Source organism: Anas acuta, chromosome 3 (genome assembly GCF_963932015.1).
Source record: "Anas acuta chromosome 3, bAnaAcu1.1, whole genome shotgun sequence".
NCBI classification, from domain to species: Eukaryota; Metazoa; Chordata; class Aves; order Anseriformes; family Anatidae; genus Anas; species Anas acuta.
Window position 1 is genome coordinate 46,406,537 of NC_088981.1, and position 16,077 is coordinate 46,422,613.

Sequence of the window (16,077 nt, forward strand, 5' to 3'; positions counted from 1 at the left end):
AATTGGACAATGGGCTGTGGCTGCTGCATGGTGACCCTGAACAGATTTACCCTGCCAAGGTGCGGCATTTTATGTCCCAGCTCCAAGGTAGCAGCAGCTGAAGCAGCCTCAGCTTTCCAGCTTTCCTCAGCAGCCTCAGCTTTCCAGAAGGTTGACGAGGCACTGAAACAGGTTGCCTAGAGAGGCTGTGGATGCCCCATCCCTGGAGGTGTTCAAGGCCAGGTTGGATGAGGCCCTGAGCAACCTGGTCTAATGGGTGGCATCCCTGCCTATGGCAGTTGGAACTAGATGATCTTCAAGGTTTCTTCCAACCAAATCCATTCTATGATTCTATGATTCCCCAGGCTATTTCCCTGAGTTATTGCCCCTCTTCTTTTCCAGAATTTGTCCAGGCTTGGTCTGGTTTTGGCCATTCAGTTGTGAGGAGGATACTTCAAGTTTGCCCATGTGGTCCTGAGCTAACTCAGTAGCCTGTAGGCAGAAGCCAGCTGCAGTCTTTTAATTACTTCAAGGCTGTGATCTCAAACTGCATAATGAAAATTAAATACAGTGCGTAAAGATACAGGTGAACCTGAACATATCCAGACAAATATCATTGTCTTCTTTTTTCATCTAGCTAGCTTGTTTCTGAGAAAACTCCTCCAGAATATAAAGGGCAAGCAAAAGCCATTTGAGTTATATTCAGTTTACAAATTAAGTTGTTTTTATCCTATTTTTCAGGCCCTCATTTCTATCTGATTAGCTAATGTCACCCAAGAGCCATGCCATTTGTTTAACACTAACTGCTTCCGAAATGTTTCTGTTGGCATCCTCTAGAAAAACTGTCAGCTCTATAATGAAACAAAGGGTTATCATCATTCACAGCATTGTGTAACTACATTTAGTTTCATACTTGCTTATGGAAATGAAGCATCTTTCTTTCTAAATCAACAACTTAAGAAAAACTCAGTTCTAACTATATTCAAATAAGTTAGTCAATTTGTCTAGACTTGAGCTTTGCCCCATAAACCCCAAGAAGCATCAATAAACAAATAATTCACAATAATTAACTGAAATTTTTTAATAGTAATATGTATGATATATTATATGTGCTGGGAAAGCATGATTTGCTATTTAAACCTGTCTGTAGGAAGTGCTACACATTCCTCCAGATAAAAAATAATTCAGAAAGCTGTTAGTTAAGAACAGAAAAATAGCTTACCTTTTTGTTGTGTTTTTTTTTTTTTTTTTTTTTTTTTGTCAGACTCCCTGAGCAGTGGTCCTAGTAGTGTTTCATTTTCCACTGTATCTTAATTTGCTCTTGATTTTCTTGAGACTTCATAATGGAGTAAAACCTGGTTTAATCTGGACAGGCCTACATAGAAGAGACTACATAGGTATACTGCTACAGAAGGAGACCAACAATAGCATCTTGGCTTGCTATCCTGGTCTCCTGTTAGCACCAGCACCACCCCACCCTGGGTGCAAGGCAGCACAAACCTCTGTAGGGTACAGACCCTTTTCTCCTTGCAGGGCTATGTGGGGAGGTTAGGTCAACACTTGGACTGTGCTGTCTTCCCACCTTGACCTGCAAAATTGAGAACAGAAACAGTTCATTTGGGTAGGTCTCCCTGCCTGTGAGGATATATCCTACACAAAAATACAAGTTCATAACAGTGCCACCCATCAAGAAAGCCCAGGGCACTTAAGATACACAATTGTATTTAAAGGGAGCTTTCAAGCATTAGCTCATTGATTTATGGAAGACTACTGACTATTTTCTGCCTTTAAATTTAGATTATAAGCTCAAACTCCCAAATTCATTTTAGCAGATAATATAGGCAAGTTTGATGGGATATCAGCTAATTAATCTAGATTTAATGTTTTCTTTTTAAAACTGGGGTGAACATTCAACCTTATTCCCCCCAATTAAAATAGCTGTAGTGCACACGAAGGCGTAATAACCTTAGAGAATTAATTGGATTTTGCAGCAGGCTGTGACAAGCTGTCCAACACATATTCATATAGTCCACTCTGCTTTTACAAGCTAAAGCCACATACTGCAATTTATTGCTGCTTCTTGAGATTGAAATTAGAAAGAGCATTAACATTTGGAAGGAAAATATATTAGTAAAAATACTTGCTGGAGCTGAGAGATCTGCCTTTTGGCTGAGATCAATAACCAGAAAGCCCAAGGCTGATCTTTATCAGAATATGGAACGAATGCCTAGGAGAACGGATAATAAGTGCTGTCCAGAGATTTCATTCCCTTCCTACAACCATGTGAAAAATGTCGCCACTGGGTCCCTACAAAATTATAGGCTTCATTTAGATGAAAACTTCAGTTTCCTTTTGTTTAACTAGCAATAAAATTTTGCAGCACTAAAAGCTGGAAACTACTGCTGTTGCTTTCAGTTGCAGATATAACATAACTTGACATCAACGAATGAGATCCTCACAGGGACTGTTTCCTAGGGCGCTTCTACAGCACCCTAACATCTTGCACTCAAAGGAGGTTCCCACACTCAGCTGAGGACAGGAGCTGCTTGCCCAGTGCACCAGTTAAGTAACCATAATTCACAATATCTGTAACATTAAGACTTCTGTATCTCATTGGAGCAACAAGCAAAGGTTGTGCATCCATGACCATGTGGTTTCTCCAGTACTAGACTTGGATAAGCAGGTACGTATTGACTCCTCTGCAAATGCACTCAGTGACAGCAAAGTACCACTTACTGGGTTTATCGTTGTGACAGAAGATGTAATTGAGGAAATGCTCCTCTTCCTTGTGGATTGTATCCTACTGAGCCCAAGATTATCAAATCCTCATACTCTGAGGGAAATGGGTTGTACATAGACTGTGACATGACCAGAAGGCATGAATTGGCAGTAGCTAGGCTTGGTGTGAACTTACCTCCAAGGGCTAGGCATCACCATTAGGTCTTGGTGGCTGGGGATGAAATTCCACTGATTAAAGCACAAGAGGATACTGCATCTATTAAAAACCATGACAACTTATCTGATTAGGAAGTTCATCCTCACATGCAACATTAGGTTTGCCATGTATTTATTCAGGTGCATCTACATGACCAGCCAAAAGGCTGGACTAAGTGGTCTGGACTAAGTGGTGTTCACATAAGCATCTGAACAGATGGACTTGCACTTGGATTTCTGATGAGGACGTTGCTAAAGCTACCTGTATTTCTGCCAGCTAGAGACAGGCTTCTCATAATATGTTCTTTACTAAGTATATTTGTCTTGCTCACTGCAATGGTGAGCAAGACAAAATGTGCCAGCCCTTTTATTCCCAGTATATCAGGTATATCTTCTGTGTCTTCTGTCACCAACATCTGTGCTAGCTAAGAGGCATTCACAGATAGAATATGACAATATCTTGATCTTACACAGTGCTTTTAACCTGTAGGTTTAAAGGTGATTTAAAAAAGAAGTCAGTCCAGTTAGCTCCCTTTCCCACCTGAAGAAACTGAGGCATGAGAAGATATTGAGACTTGCCTTAAGTGACCTATTGGCTGAACCTGGAGTAGAAAAGTGTCCTCAGCCTTTCTGATGTCCTGTCCACTAAGCCACACCACCATATTCAATATTTTATTCTGTAACGACTAGGGCAGCTCAGATTCAGACAAGAGGAGGTCATCTGAGGGACTTGCATTAGTTATGACCCTTAAAATTGAGGGAACTTGCTAGACATGCATATTCAATAACAGGCCATTGACACTAATACTTTCTTTTTCAGTCATCCAAAAGTCTGAGTACATCTCAGACTACACAAACTTTGCCACAGTTTCTAGCATGTAAAGAAAAAGCAACTGTAAAAGCATTCAGTAAACAAAGTGGGGAGGCAGTCTTGACACAGCGAGAAAACCTTGCAGAGGGCATTCAGATACCATAATTGATTTATGTACAACTTGTTTATATTTTGGCTTGGAATGTACACAGTGAGAAGTAATAGATAATGTTTTAGCAGGTCAAATAAAATAAATAATATTTATTCTGCCTGTCTACCTGTGCTCCTGGAGTGTTTAGATACAGTGAGTCAAAATTAGCAAGTGACAACATGAATAATCTGGGGTGGCTCAGATGATTAGGTAACATCCTAAGAGGAGCAAGCCACTCAGGATTCCACGTACAAGTTCTCAGCATTGTTCTCTCAGGCTATGAACAAGGATGTTGGATGGGCATGCTGAGTTCCACCCCACCCCCCCAGAGCAGGGAAAAAAAGGCTTGATATAGGTATGCAGACAGATCTGTTAGTTGAGCGTACAGAAAACAGGCCCAATGATCCTGTAACCCCATACACCAAGTTCTCTTCTCAGAGACAGGTTAGCCATTGACATTTACATAGCCTCCAAAGTACAGTGGTATAAATGGGATCACACCAGAATTCGCAAGGAATTGGTTTTGTGAGAATAATAGATGGCATGGCTGCTTCCTGGTGAGCATCTGATGAGCCACCACAGCTGAGACCCAGGAGCTAAGCATGCTTTTACAGTCTGTAAACCAAGGCCATCACACATCTCAGCACTGAGGCTCACTTAGGAGACAGTAAGGGGGAAGCTACATTTTCTTTAACTTATTAGGGGTCAAAACCTTCAAGCTGAACAGCTTTAGCAAGCACCCAGTTTAATTAAATGGATATATTGGATGAAATAAAAAATTGTGAAGAAAATACGATTCCAAACCCAGCTTGAGATTCAATGTGCTGAGAGTAGGAGATGATTTTGACCCTCTCTCTTCAATCACATTTGGTTTTGCAGTCCACAAAAAAGACCTATAAAAATTAGTGTTTAATTGAATACAAAACAGTTGTTTAAATGAATAATTAATTTATATACCAACTGGTGGATTGTGAGCTGCCTAGTGCCTGAAGGAGCTGAGCCCTTGCAAAGTACTGCCAGTTGTATATACTCCCAGCTTTTCAGGATTCAATTTAATCCTATCACCCTCTCATATACATGTATATAGGTACTGGAGACCACTGTTGTTTTTTTCATCTTCTCAATAACAAGTTGTAATGATGTATGAAAGAAAAATATCACTGCCTACAGAATGACTAGAGTTAGAGGCAGTGATCCACCGACAGTGATAGGTTGTGCTATTTCAGTATTATTTCCCTGAAACATTGTAAGCAGAGCCCAGAAAATCCAAGCCTTAACAAACATGACAAAAACAGTAAGAAATTAAGGCACTTCTAGAAGGAACACAGCTACAAGAGAAACTAATAATTGCATTTATTATGAAATAAAAATGAAGTCACTTCGATAGAAATAAAAAGGACACCAAAAATGCATTATTAAGCTTCAAGTTATATTTCTTGTACATATAAGTGCTGGATTTTAGATCAAAGCTAATTGTATCTGTGTTTTGTTTTGTTTTATACTTCAGTGCTTTTTAGTGGAAGTGCACTAACATTGATATCTTCTATAGTAGAGCTGAGTAGCACTGTTAAGTGGATAACAAATCCTTTTCTCTGTATTAGAACCCAAAGTAGCTGTTAATTTATAGGCTCTCAAGGAAAAAAAAAAAAAAAGTAGGGCAAAAATAAAAGGAATGAATTTTTTTTTTTTGCCACAGTGCAATTTTAATTTTCAGCCCATCTGGGATTTTGCACTGTTTTAAACCAGAGCTCTACAAATTGATGTGAACTGTTTTATAACTTGTTAATTGTTCCTTCTACCAATATACATGCATAACAGAGGAACAGAAATTGAATGATCAGTGGTTAATTATATCATAATTACACTTAACATGTTATATGATTTAATCTTTTACAGCTATACTGATACTTATCAGGAAATACATGTGCAGTTAGATAATTTTTCATTAAAAATTGATTAACTGGATTATATTCTATAATTTTCCTACTCTACGAATAACTTTAGTTATTTCACAGAATTTATTAATAAGCCCTGAAGTTTTTTGGGAAATACTAATTTGCAGCCATATGTAGCTGGAGAACACACTGCATTGGTTTTATCTTTCAGAACATTATAAGATGATAATTAAAATTTTGTGGAAAAATATAATTTCCTTTAACTAATACAATGTCAGCCACTGATGAGCACATTTGATGTTGAAAGATCTTGCTCTGTCTTAATTTATATGCATACCAAAAATGTCTTGAAAACAATGGATACAAGTGCCTGTTGAAATTGGAAGGTATCCATGTTTGTTGATAGGTATTGAAGAATAGCCTATGGCTATCAACACCTAGAGGTAGGTTTCAAAACTGAGATTGAAAGTGCCTACCTTTAGCTGATACCTATAGATATCAATGTCTATCAATAGGCATCCAAAATGATAGGCAACAAAGCCTATTGACACTGAAAGGTCTCACTATTATTAGGTTGTGATGTCTACAGATATCAAAAAATGACACAGTTGGATATAAATGCCTACTGAGATCAAAAGGTATTAGGTATTAACACCTACCAGTAGGTATCGATATTGATACCTACAGATAAGTGTTGAAATGAATAGGCATCAGTGCCTATTGTTATCAAAACATCTCAGTTGCTATCAATTGATATCTACTGATATCAAGATTGGTCTTGACATGTACAGGTATAGCTACCTACTAAAATCAAAAGGTATCTATGCCTATTAATCTCCATCGATATTTGCATCAAAATGGGTTATAATAGAATTAAATTGACAACAAGTAAGTATGACTTAGTAACATCTTTTTTGAAATAGTTTCAGTCAGTGATGATTTGAAGATTACTTAAAAGGGCAAATTCTAATATTTTACATGTGTCTGTATAGTTCATGTAGGTAATACAGACTGTAATGGTCCAACAAAAAGGGATTTGCCAGCTGACTTGAGAAAGACCAACTAGACTTGTGAAGGGATGAAAATCTTAATAAATACAAGAGCATTCTGAAGTGCCAAAACCCACCTGTACATTGGAAAATTGTTTGATTTTATACATACTGCAGTCACATATGAAATAGTTCATTCTAGTCTGCCTGTTTGTTCCTACTTAGAAATTTACAGGTAATTGTGCAGCCCATTTCCCTCAGAGGATTGAGAAGTTCTGTCTCCTGCATCCAGCTGTGCTGTTTTAAGAGGTCTTCACAGTTTCTGACAATACAATGGCAAAAGTTCCTATCATTAGCTGCAATGATTCTGGTATCCTAGGACTACATTTGTTCACTATTTCATACTGCATTCTGTAGTAGAGGTGTACCTTCAAAGTCAGAATGGCCAGTCAAAGAAATTCTTAATTCCCTTATTTCCTTCACTCTTCCACAACTCATTTCTCATCACATACAAAACTGAAAACCTTAAAATACTTGCTAGTTAAATTAGAACGCAAAACATTGTAGTCACTCGTTTTAGATACTTTCTTCTTCCTTTGGCTTACCGTAAAATTAATAAATACCTTATGTTTTGTTTGGCACCAATTCAACTAAGTTAGTGCAAAAACATACCATAAAGGCTCTAGACAAATAAGCAGCAAAAAAATCACTTGAAGATCAACTGTATTAGGGATCAAGTTTACTTTGTTTATCCCACAGCACAGTTAGAAGAACCACTTATATGAGTGGTTTTCCTCTGGCCAGTGCTGTCAAACCAGCAAGCTTTAAAGCAAACTGGTTGACTTTACATTGGAGTGGTTGAGGAGTGCTCACACAAACCATGCAGTAAATTCCACCCTGGGAGCAGAAACATCTAGCAGAGACTTGGTTAACAGTCAGTTGACAGGAGGGCCAGTGGTAACACAAAGAAATGGCACAACCATTTCTAAGGCAGACCTCTAACCTCAGTCTCTGTTGCACAGTGCTTTTTTTCAGAGACATTGAGCATGGAGGTGAGTAGTTGCTGGAGCTCTGCTGATAAGCAGTTACTCCCTCCTCAATGGTAATTTATCATGAGGTTGGGTTCTTGGCAACAAGCTGGTAAAAATACTTACTGAAGACCAATCCTTTCATGCGGATCACACTGAGGAAGGAATTTAATTGCTAATAGGCATTTGAGACAGTACAGAGAAAAAAAAGTTAAAATATTCTTTCCACAGGCTTTTCACTTCTAGACCTTTCTAGGCACTCTGGTTGCTTCTGACATCCTTCCCCACCACCCTTTGCTTCCTTCCTTGGCAAAACCTCTGGAATAAGATATTCCTCTGACAATGTGCAGTGAACATATTTACATACAATGTACATAATCCCAATGATATTACTGATCTTTGGCCAGGGCCTTAACACCTGCACTTGGTGCTCATACTTCAGACTCTGGGAATTGCAGGGGAATATGGAAGGGTGACAATCTTTAAGAAACACATACATAAGAGGTCATGGATTGGCAAGCAACAGGCTATAGAGCAGCCAAATCATCAGTTGTAAGAAGAAAAATTAATATTCAAGGACAATTTTAACAGATTTCTTTTAAAGATTTCTAATTAGACATCATTTTCATGGGTTTGTTAAGAAAACTCTTGTAGAAGAGAACTCTTTGCCTCTCTGCAGTCAAAACATTAAGATAGACAAAAGAATGAGAGTAGGAAGGATCAGAGGGCTTTCCAAAGTGGCATCTGCGTAGCACCTGAAATTGGAAGAAAAAGCCATGCAATACAATATGTTTGGAAAAAAAAACCACTTTGATTCAAGGCAAAAAGTACTATAAAACAAAAGGTATAGAAATAGAGAGTTATTTTATATCTTTTATGCATGTCTGCTATATGGTGTCAGCTTTTTCAGAAATAATGTACCAAAAACCCAGCAAAAATTATTGATGTTAAAGCAAGTTTTGTTATAAGATTTAAAGAAAACTGTGGAGTTTTCCAAATATACCCTAAGTAGACAGGGTTCTCTTTTTCCATTTCCTTTTTTTTATATTTTTTTTCTGGTCAAAATTATTAATGGATGAATACAGGTGGTTTTTTGTTTTGTTTGTTGCCTTTTTTTTTTTTTAAATCTTGGAGAAACAGGCTTCAGTTGTTCATAAACCACTTGCTTTTGGTTAAGGCCCCAGAGTGATAAGAATATTTTCTGAATCACAGATGACTAAAAAATTTAAATCAGGGGATTAATGCATTATTCTGCATTCACAATGTGCCGGGGGAAAAAAATGACTCAATTGAATGTTGATGGCAAAACTCCACTGACCTCAATAGGCCAAGATTTCAGTCCTTGTTCTTTGCCAATTTGCTGATATGAAAATCAAATATATGTATCTTTTGATACAAAGCCAGCCTCCAGACATCATGCATTTATGAACATCAAATATGAAAGGGGAACAATTATGTTTGTTAACTCAACATGCATTTAGAAATTTAATCAATGTTTGCGAACACTTCTCATAGCACTTGGCCAGTGTTGCCTTTCATTATTAGCTAAAAGAAGTTTTCTTCTATTGCTCTCACTGTTTTTCTCTCCTGCTTCACCAGGACTGAAAACCCATGCTGATCTGTTCATCTGAAGGTTGTTGTCTCAGATCTGGTCAAGCTCAGCAGTGATTGAATATTGTCACCACGTGACAGCTGTTTGGGATCTGTGTGAAATGCTTGATGGGTTCAGTGAAGTCCCGGGGAGCTGCTGTCTATATTATGAAAAGTACAACCAGAAATGACATTAATTAACAACTCTGGGAGTTTCCAGGCAGCCAAGGACTGAGTAAGCAGCAGATGATTGAATTACTCTGGCACTTCTGGGGTAGTCCCTTCCAGTCAGAAACATGGCTCATTGGTGAATCTGGTGTGAAACCTTACACTGCACTGACACAAACCTGTGAAGGATTTTATTCTCCAAGGATGCAAGCCCAGCACCTTTCATCTCCACTAGAAACGTAGCCAGTTACAAACAAAAAAAAAAAAAACAGAAGAGAATAATTTTTGTCCTAGAAGTTTGGCTGGGCATTATTTTACTTTACAATGTGGCAGCGGGTGTGAGCTCTGAACTCTCAGCCCTGGGGGTAAATTAAGTGAAAACTCATTTTAGAAAGTAGCACATTAAACTACGAGAATGCATTTGTAAATCTGTCCCCTGTGCTCTGACGCAGTCTTCCTGGGGCCAGCACAGCCTCAGCAAAATGGATGGATGCACAGCTGCCTGACAGAAAAATAAAGTAAAAAAAAAATCACAAGCTCACCCACGAGCACACTTGCAAAAGAGGAGAGGAGCCATGGACTGACCCAAAAGCTGCTGACACCATCTCTATAAATATGCAACTGAGTTTTCTCAGTTTTGTCAACTCAAACAACTGTTGAATAACCTTTCAAGTAAATTTCACACCATTCTTCAAACAACTCATTCAGCTCATTTGACTTAATTTATTCATTCCTTGCTAACAAAAGTGGCAGAGATGAACAACTTAATATGTATAGAGAAACAAACATACAATGAACTCCTAAAGGAAAGAGAAAAAAAAATAAAATAAAGCTGTAATTGCATTTCTTTGATTCCATTGACAAATCCAGAGGAAGGTGGGCAGCCCTCCCTTTGGATGAGAATTAACAGAGGGATTCTCATGACATAGCAGGTTCTTCTTTTCTGAAGCATGCTATTCACCTGCCTGTGCACACAGCTGATGCCAACAAGCACTTAAACACAGTGAAACTCACCTACAGTTTTTATTTCATTCCCCATCAGAATCATCATTTCACTAACTGTAAAGTTCATACAACATTCAACTTTCCTGATTCAACTAAATTTCGTATTCTAATAACCCTCCCTAGACATGCTAGTATCACTAGATTAAAATATTTTACATATATATTTATCTCAGAGAGAGAATTAGTATTTTCTAGTCAACGTAATTTAGATGAATCAGAGATAACTTCCACTGTGCAGTATTCACACTGCATATATCTGAAGCTAATAAAAAAGTAAAGTTTATAGCTATTATATCCTAGAAGTAGATTACACTGTCTATTAACAAGAGTAAATAAAGATACACAGTCCTGGGGTTAGGCTTCAACATAAGGCAAGGGTATTTGCAAAACGTTACCCAGTTATCCACTGCAAGCAGGTAGCTCAGCACTGATGCTGTGTATTGCAGTATGTCAGATCTCTGCTCCAAGTGCTTCATCCCTGGGAATTGGTGACTGCTGGGAATCCTTCAAGATTTATCCACTTCAAGGAAAAGGAGCCTTTTGCTTAACTTAACAAAACCTGCTGTGGTTGTAACTAACCCTTTCCATGTCCAGTGCACACGAAGACCCCAGTCTGTATCATGATGCCTTGTCTTGTGAGGCCAGGGACGTCTTGGGTAGCCAAGGTCTCTGTGCCTTAAATACAAGCTGTATAACACTGCTCAAGGACTGAGAGATTTCTAGGGATAACATCACTTTCTGTTTTGCTGGAAGGACTCATATAGCAATACACATACAATAAAACAAACAAAAACAACAACCCACTAACCAAAGGAAACAAAACCCAGCAATACTATTAGAAAATTAAAAAAAAAAGAAAAAAAAGAAAAGAAAAAAAAAGGCTGGATAAGACTCAGAATAGTTTCCATAAGGAATCCAGAATCCATCATCTTCCTTTTAGTTTCTCCTACTTCTCCCACAGCCTTCCTGCTGCTTTTGTTGTTCCTAAACTTCCCGTCTGGTTGTCTATTTGAAACTTCCTTTTACCCACAAAGGCAGCGCTTTTCAGTCACTTGAATGCCATACTCACTTGCTCTTGCCCCTCAAAGCTAACACCCACTCCTCTATGCCTAGATGTGGAGTGTTGCTTCTACATTTCATACTTAATATAAGCAACAGGACATCAACTCAATCAACTTAAATCTTTTCTGAGTCATTTTAAAGCAAATGCTCCACTGGGTACACTTTAGATGTGAAAATGATTCTGTCAGTCCCATATCGCCCAGTTATTACAACCAAACTGTTGGGCCTTATCTCAGAGAAGTCAGCGGCCTTGGTCTGATTCCCCAGGGACCTTTCATTAATTGCCATGGATCAAAGAAAGCTCCTGGAGATTCTAATGCAGAATAGAGACCCCCAGAATCTCACTAAGACTGAAAAACTGTTCAACAGTGGACATAAATCCAGCACATCTACAGCTTTTTTTTTTTAAGTTTATTTTTGCACCTCTGACTATAGTGGGGTGGGGAGGAACAGGGGGAGGTCATGAGCTACTTTGAAGAGATTGGTCTGTGAAACCTAATTAAACAAATCTCAGTCTGTAACTTACCTACGGGAAAATTCTTAAAGCACTTACAGATTTACAAAAGTTGCAAAGGCAACAGTAGTGTTGGATTGTGTCTATCTGGAATATAAAAGCTTCATCTTATTTATTTGTAACTGTCAGCAAGTAACTGATTCTGTGAACAAAAAAGTCATAAGGAATAAATAATAAAAGATTAGGTGGTCAAAGTGTACCAGTTTGGGGTGTGAGGTTTGTATAGAGCCCCTGAGTATATGACCACTTCTTGTTTTGCTTTGAAAGCCTCACTGGTATCTTTCCTTCGTATTTTTAGCTATTTTATTACTATCTTCCCAAGGAGAAGGAAAAAAAAAAAAAAAAAAAAGAAACAACACACCACAAATTATCCAAGCACTTAGACATCTTTAGATGTTACAGTTCAATAGCAGTTTACTGCCATTTTGGTAAATTGTGCTCAGCAGTGAGCCACAATTAAATGAAATCTTCATTCTAAATGTCTCCAAGATAAGGGTGTAGATTTACTTCCCTCAGAATACTCTATATCTTTATTAAATGCACATGTCATTACAACATAAAAAGATTGGTTCCTAAAGCAGACTCTGAAAGATGGCTACATTTATTTTGCTTGCTTACTTAGATGACTACCAGAAATGCCTAGAGCAAGATTCTGTTCCTAGAAAATATTGGGCTATCTGGGAACTTTCTCCCTTTGTAGTTCTACCTCATTCATGTGCACTCAGATTGTAGGCTTAGTTATGAGGGGAAAAAACAGTAAATAAAACTTCACCAGAACTCTCCCCACCACAACACTCTCAAGAAATACTCTTGCTTCAAGCTGTATCCATAAAAGCAGTAAGCACTCCATGCTTAAGTGTCCAGGTTATTTCCAATGTGTCAGATGCAGCACCATCATTTCAAAGAGATACGGACACTTGAGAGGAAAGAGCCAATCCTCTATCTCATGATAGTGTGACCATTTTAACTGTGATGGAGAAGACAGGAGAAAGAGACCGTAGAGCAGGTGGTCATCATTTTGCCTGCACTGTCTTGTGCAAGCATGGAGTGTTGTAGAGTAAATCTATCCCAGCTTCTGCTCCTTTTTTTTTTTTTTTTATGTGCATGCGTGTGTGTTTTCTGGGCAATAATTCTATCATCAGCACACATAACATGTCCTAGAGACTACCAGCTGAAGCCAGAAGTTGTCCAGGAACTTGTCTTTAACACCCAGATGAGGAGAGCCCTGTGAAGTGCAGGGCTGACCAGCAATACCTTTATATTGTAGCTGTCTGTTCCTGAGGCATGTATGAGAAGATAAAACAACAAGCACAGGCCTGAGGTCTAACTCTCTAACAGGCTTCCTAGCCCACAGTAGCTCAAAAAATTGTGGTTTCTTTTCCCTTGAGGCTCTCCTGAAAGATCTGACGAGCTGCCTGCGCTCAGGGCATGGCAAAAAGGTTCCATATGCGTTGCCTAGTATTCTTTCATCAGTGATATACATTGCAGTATTAAATAATAATAATAACTGAAATGAATTTGTTCCATATGAAAATAACAGATTGGCTGTGTAGTCTTACCAGATCCTGAATGCCCTCTTCAACGTGCAGAGTACCTCCAACAACAAAGGACAGGTTGGGAATGAAAGGGGCAGTGTTTTTAACACCTCCCAGGGTAGGGCCCACCCTCACCTGCCACATATCACTGTTGTCATCCTCATCACTGCGGCCAGCTCAGTGCTTTGGAAGAGCTCAGGAGTTACAGCTGAGCAAGGCAATGCAGGCACCAGTGTTTCAACACTGCTGGTTTGATATAATCTAATTACAGCTGTGACGAGCAACTGCTGGGCTGTGTGGTGTTCTGCTAAGTAAAGAGCTCCCGAAAAATAAGACATAATTTTCACACAAACCAGAAAAATGAGGAGTTGTCTTCCAGATAGCTCTAGCTGACTATAGGGAACACCAAAGTGAACAGCCTATTTATTATATTACATCTGACATTATGAGAGCCTGTGTAATGTAATTATCCATAAAAATCCCAACAGTCTGCCAATTGTTCCTCACAGGTGTACTTGTTTTTAAGACAGCTTTCCTAGACATCCATTACTTACAGCCTCCTGCTTGCCTTTATCTGTTCTTTAAGTAGTATTAGGAGGAGTTCTTTTGCCACAAATAACTGAATAAAAAAAAAAAAAAAATGAAACACACGGGCTCTCAGTTCAAAAATATAGATATATTTTTATTGTGGGTTTTTATTGTAATCTCTATTTAAGCAGGATATTTAATGAATATATATATATCTTGCTCATCATCATGCTAGAACGGAAAAGTTATTTTGCAGGCTGTGGGCCTTACAGTCACCTCAATAACTTTGCTGAAGAGTACAAAGAGCTCTAGCTTTGCAAAGAAGAGGAATCTTGCCCCATGAGATTTAGTGTTATGCCTGTTTACACTCGAAACTCTGCTCTGCAGAACAGGAACATTGATGAGGAAAAAACTAATACCAGGACAGGGGATTATGATTAGCAACGGAGGCTTAGAATGCAAGAATGCACACCCTTCCCCACCCCACCCAACGCCAAATCAATGTCCTGCCAAGGAAGTATATCAAAAACTCACTGAAAAACAGATGATCTGTGTTTCTGGACAGCAGTAATTAGCCTCTAAGCTTTAGGATATCAGACGGATGGTGAGGGTTAATAACAGGGGGAGAGAGGGCTGCTACTTTCATACATACAGTGAAATTAGTTACATATCTAGTGAAGTACATTTGCTTGTCTGGGTCCCTTTAGAAAGATAAGGTACAGCAAGACCATATTTCCCTGTTTGAATTACGCTGTAGGATTTGGAGTGTCCTACACCATCTCATAACACTGGTGGTAACTGAAAAGAGTTTTCCACAGACTAATTTCCAGTCTTAATTCAGTTCTCCTATTCAAAAAATTAGTAGAGAAATATTGATTTGTAATCCCAACTTCTTTATGATTGACAGATGGTTTCCTCGAAATGGACATTCTGTCAGGCCGGTTTAGTTCAGGTAGCTTTATCCTGTGCCTGGTAACACCACCTGAAACGTTTCACCCTCACTGCTGCCATGGATCAGTCCTCTTGAGAGTAGTTAGCTTTGTGTTGTAGATCATGGAAAGCGTTTGGTCTGCATTCATAAAGAGATTTGGATAAGACTTAGGAGCCTAACACACAGTTGTGTGTGGTTCAGTCTAAATGTGAAATCCTTAAAACCTCAGCTAAGCTGACTAGAGGTGCCTTGGGAGGTTTCTCCAATCTTTAAAAAAAGTTGTTGTAGACCTGGATATACAGTTACGAGCTCATTTGCCTTATTTTTTTCTGTTTGTGCAGTTTCACGTACCTGTTAACAGGCAGGTTAGTATGCTCCATTGCTCTTCAGTGTGTGGCCCAAGTCAGTACTCAGCCTTGCAGAGCCCCTAGCAGAGCTCTTGCTGCATGATGCCTTTCTCCACACTGGATTACAACTCAGCCTTCTCCTAGAAGTCTGTGACTAAACACTGTTTCAGAAACCAAGAAACCATACCTTTTTGCCAGAGACATGATGCAAAGACTGGCTGGGTAGTGATGCCTGATGGTTAACATATTCTTCCAGGTTGTAGGAGACATGAGCTTCATTCCCTCCTCTGAGAAGATATGAATTTCTATATGGTAGTGGTTTGGGAGTACACCTGTGACCTGTGGTCTCATGGATGCTCACTGTGACATTGCAGTTTTCACAGGTGCAAAGGCTGGAAGTTAGATCATACCTGAGAAGAAGGTATAGCTAGCAGTTTTTCTCTCGCCCATTGAATATTAAGTTATTCCATGTGAAGCAGCAGAGCTAGAACAGGAAAGAATGAAATTACACCTAGCTCACTATATGCTGCTGGTTGGAGCTTTTCATGAGGAGAAAGACACTACCATTGCCTCCTTTTTTTTCCTATTGCCTGTCACAAGTTTTACTCCC

At 38.8% G+C, this 16,077-nt stretch overlaps 1 long non-coding RNA gene across 1 annotated transcript; it reads right to left on the reverse strand.

Moving 5' to 3' along the window:
* Nucleotides 1-1,207: 1,207 nt before the first annotated feature.
* Nucleotides 1,208-13,872, reverse strand: LOC137853001 (uncharacterized). Its single transcript, XR_011094146.1, has 3 exons — nt 13,686-13,872; nt 1,497-1,567; nt 1,208-1,354 (listed from the first exon to the last, which is right to left on the reverse strand). It is a non-coding gene; the product is annotated as an uncharacterized lncRNA (long non-coding RNA).
* Nucleotides 13,873-16,077: the final 2,205 nt, after the last annotated feature.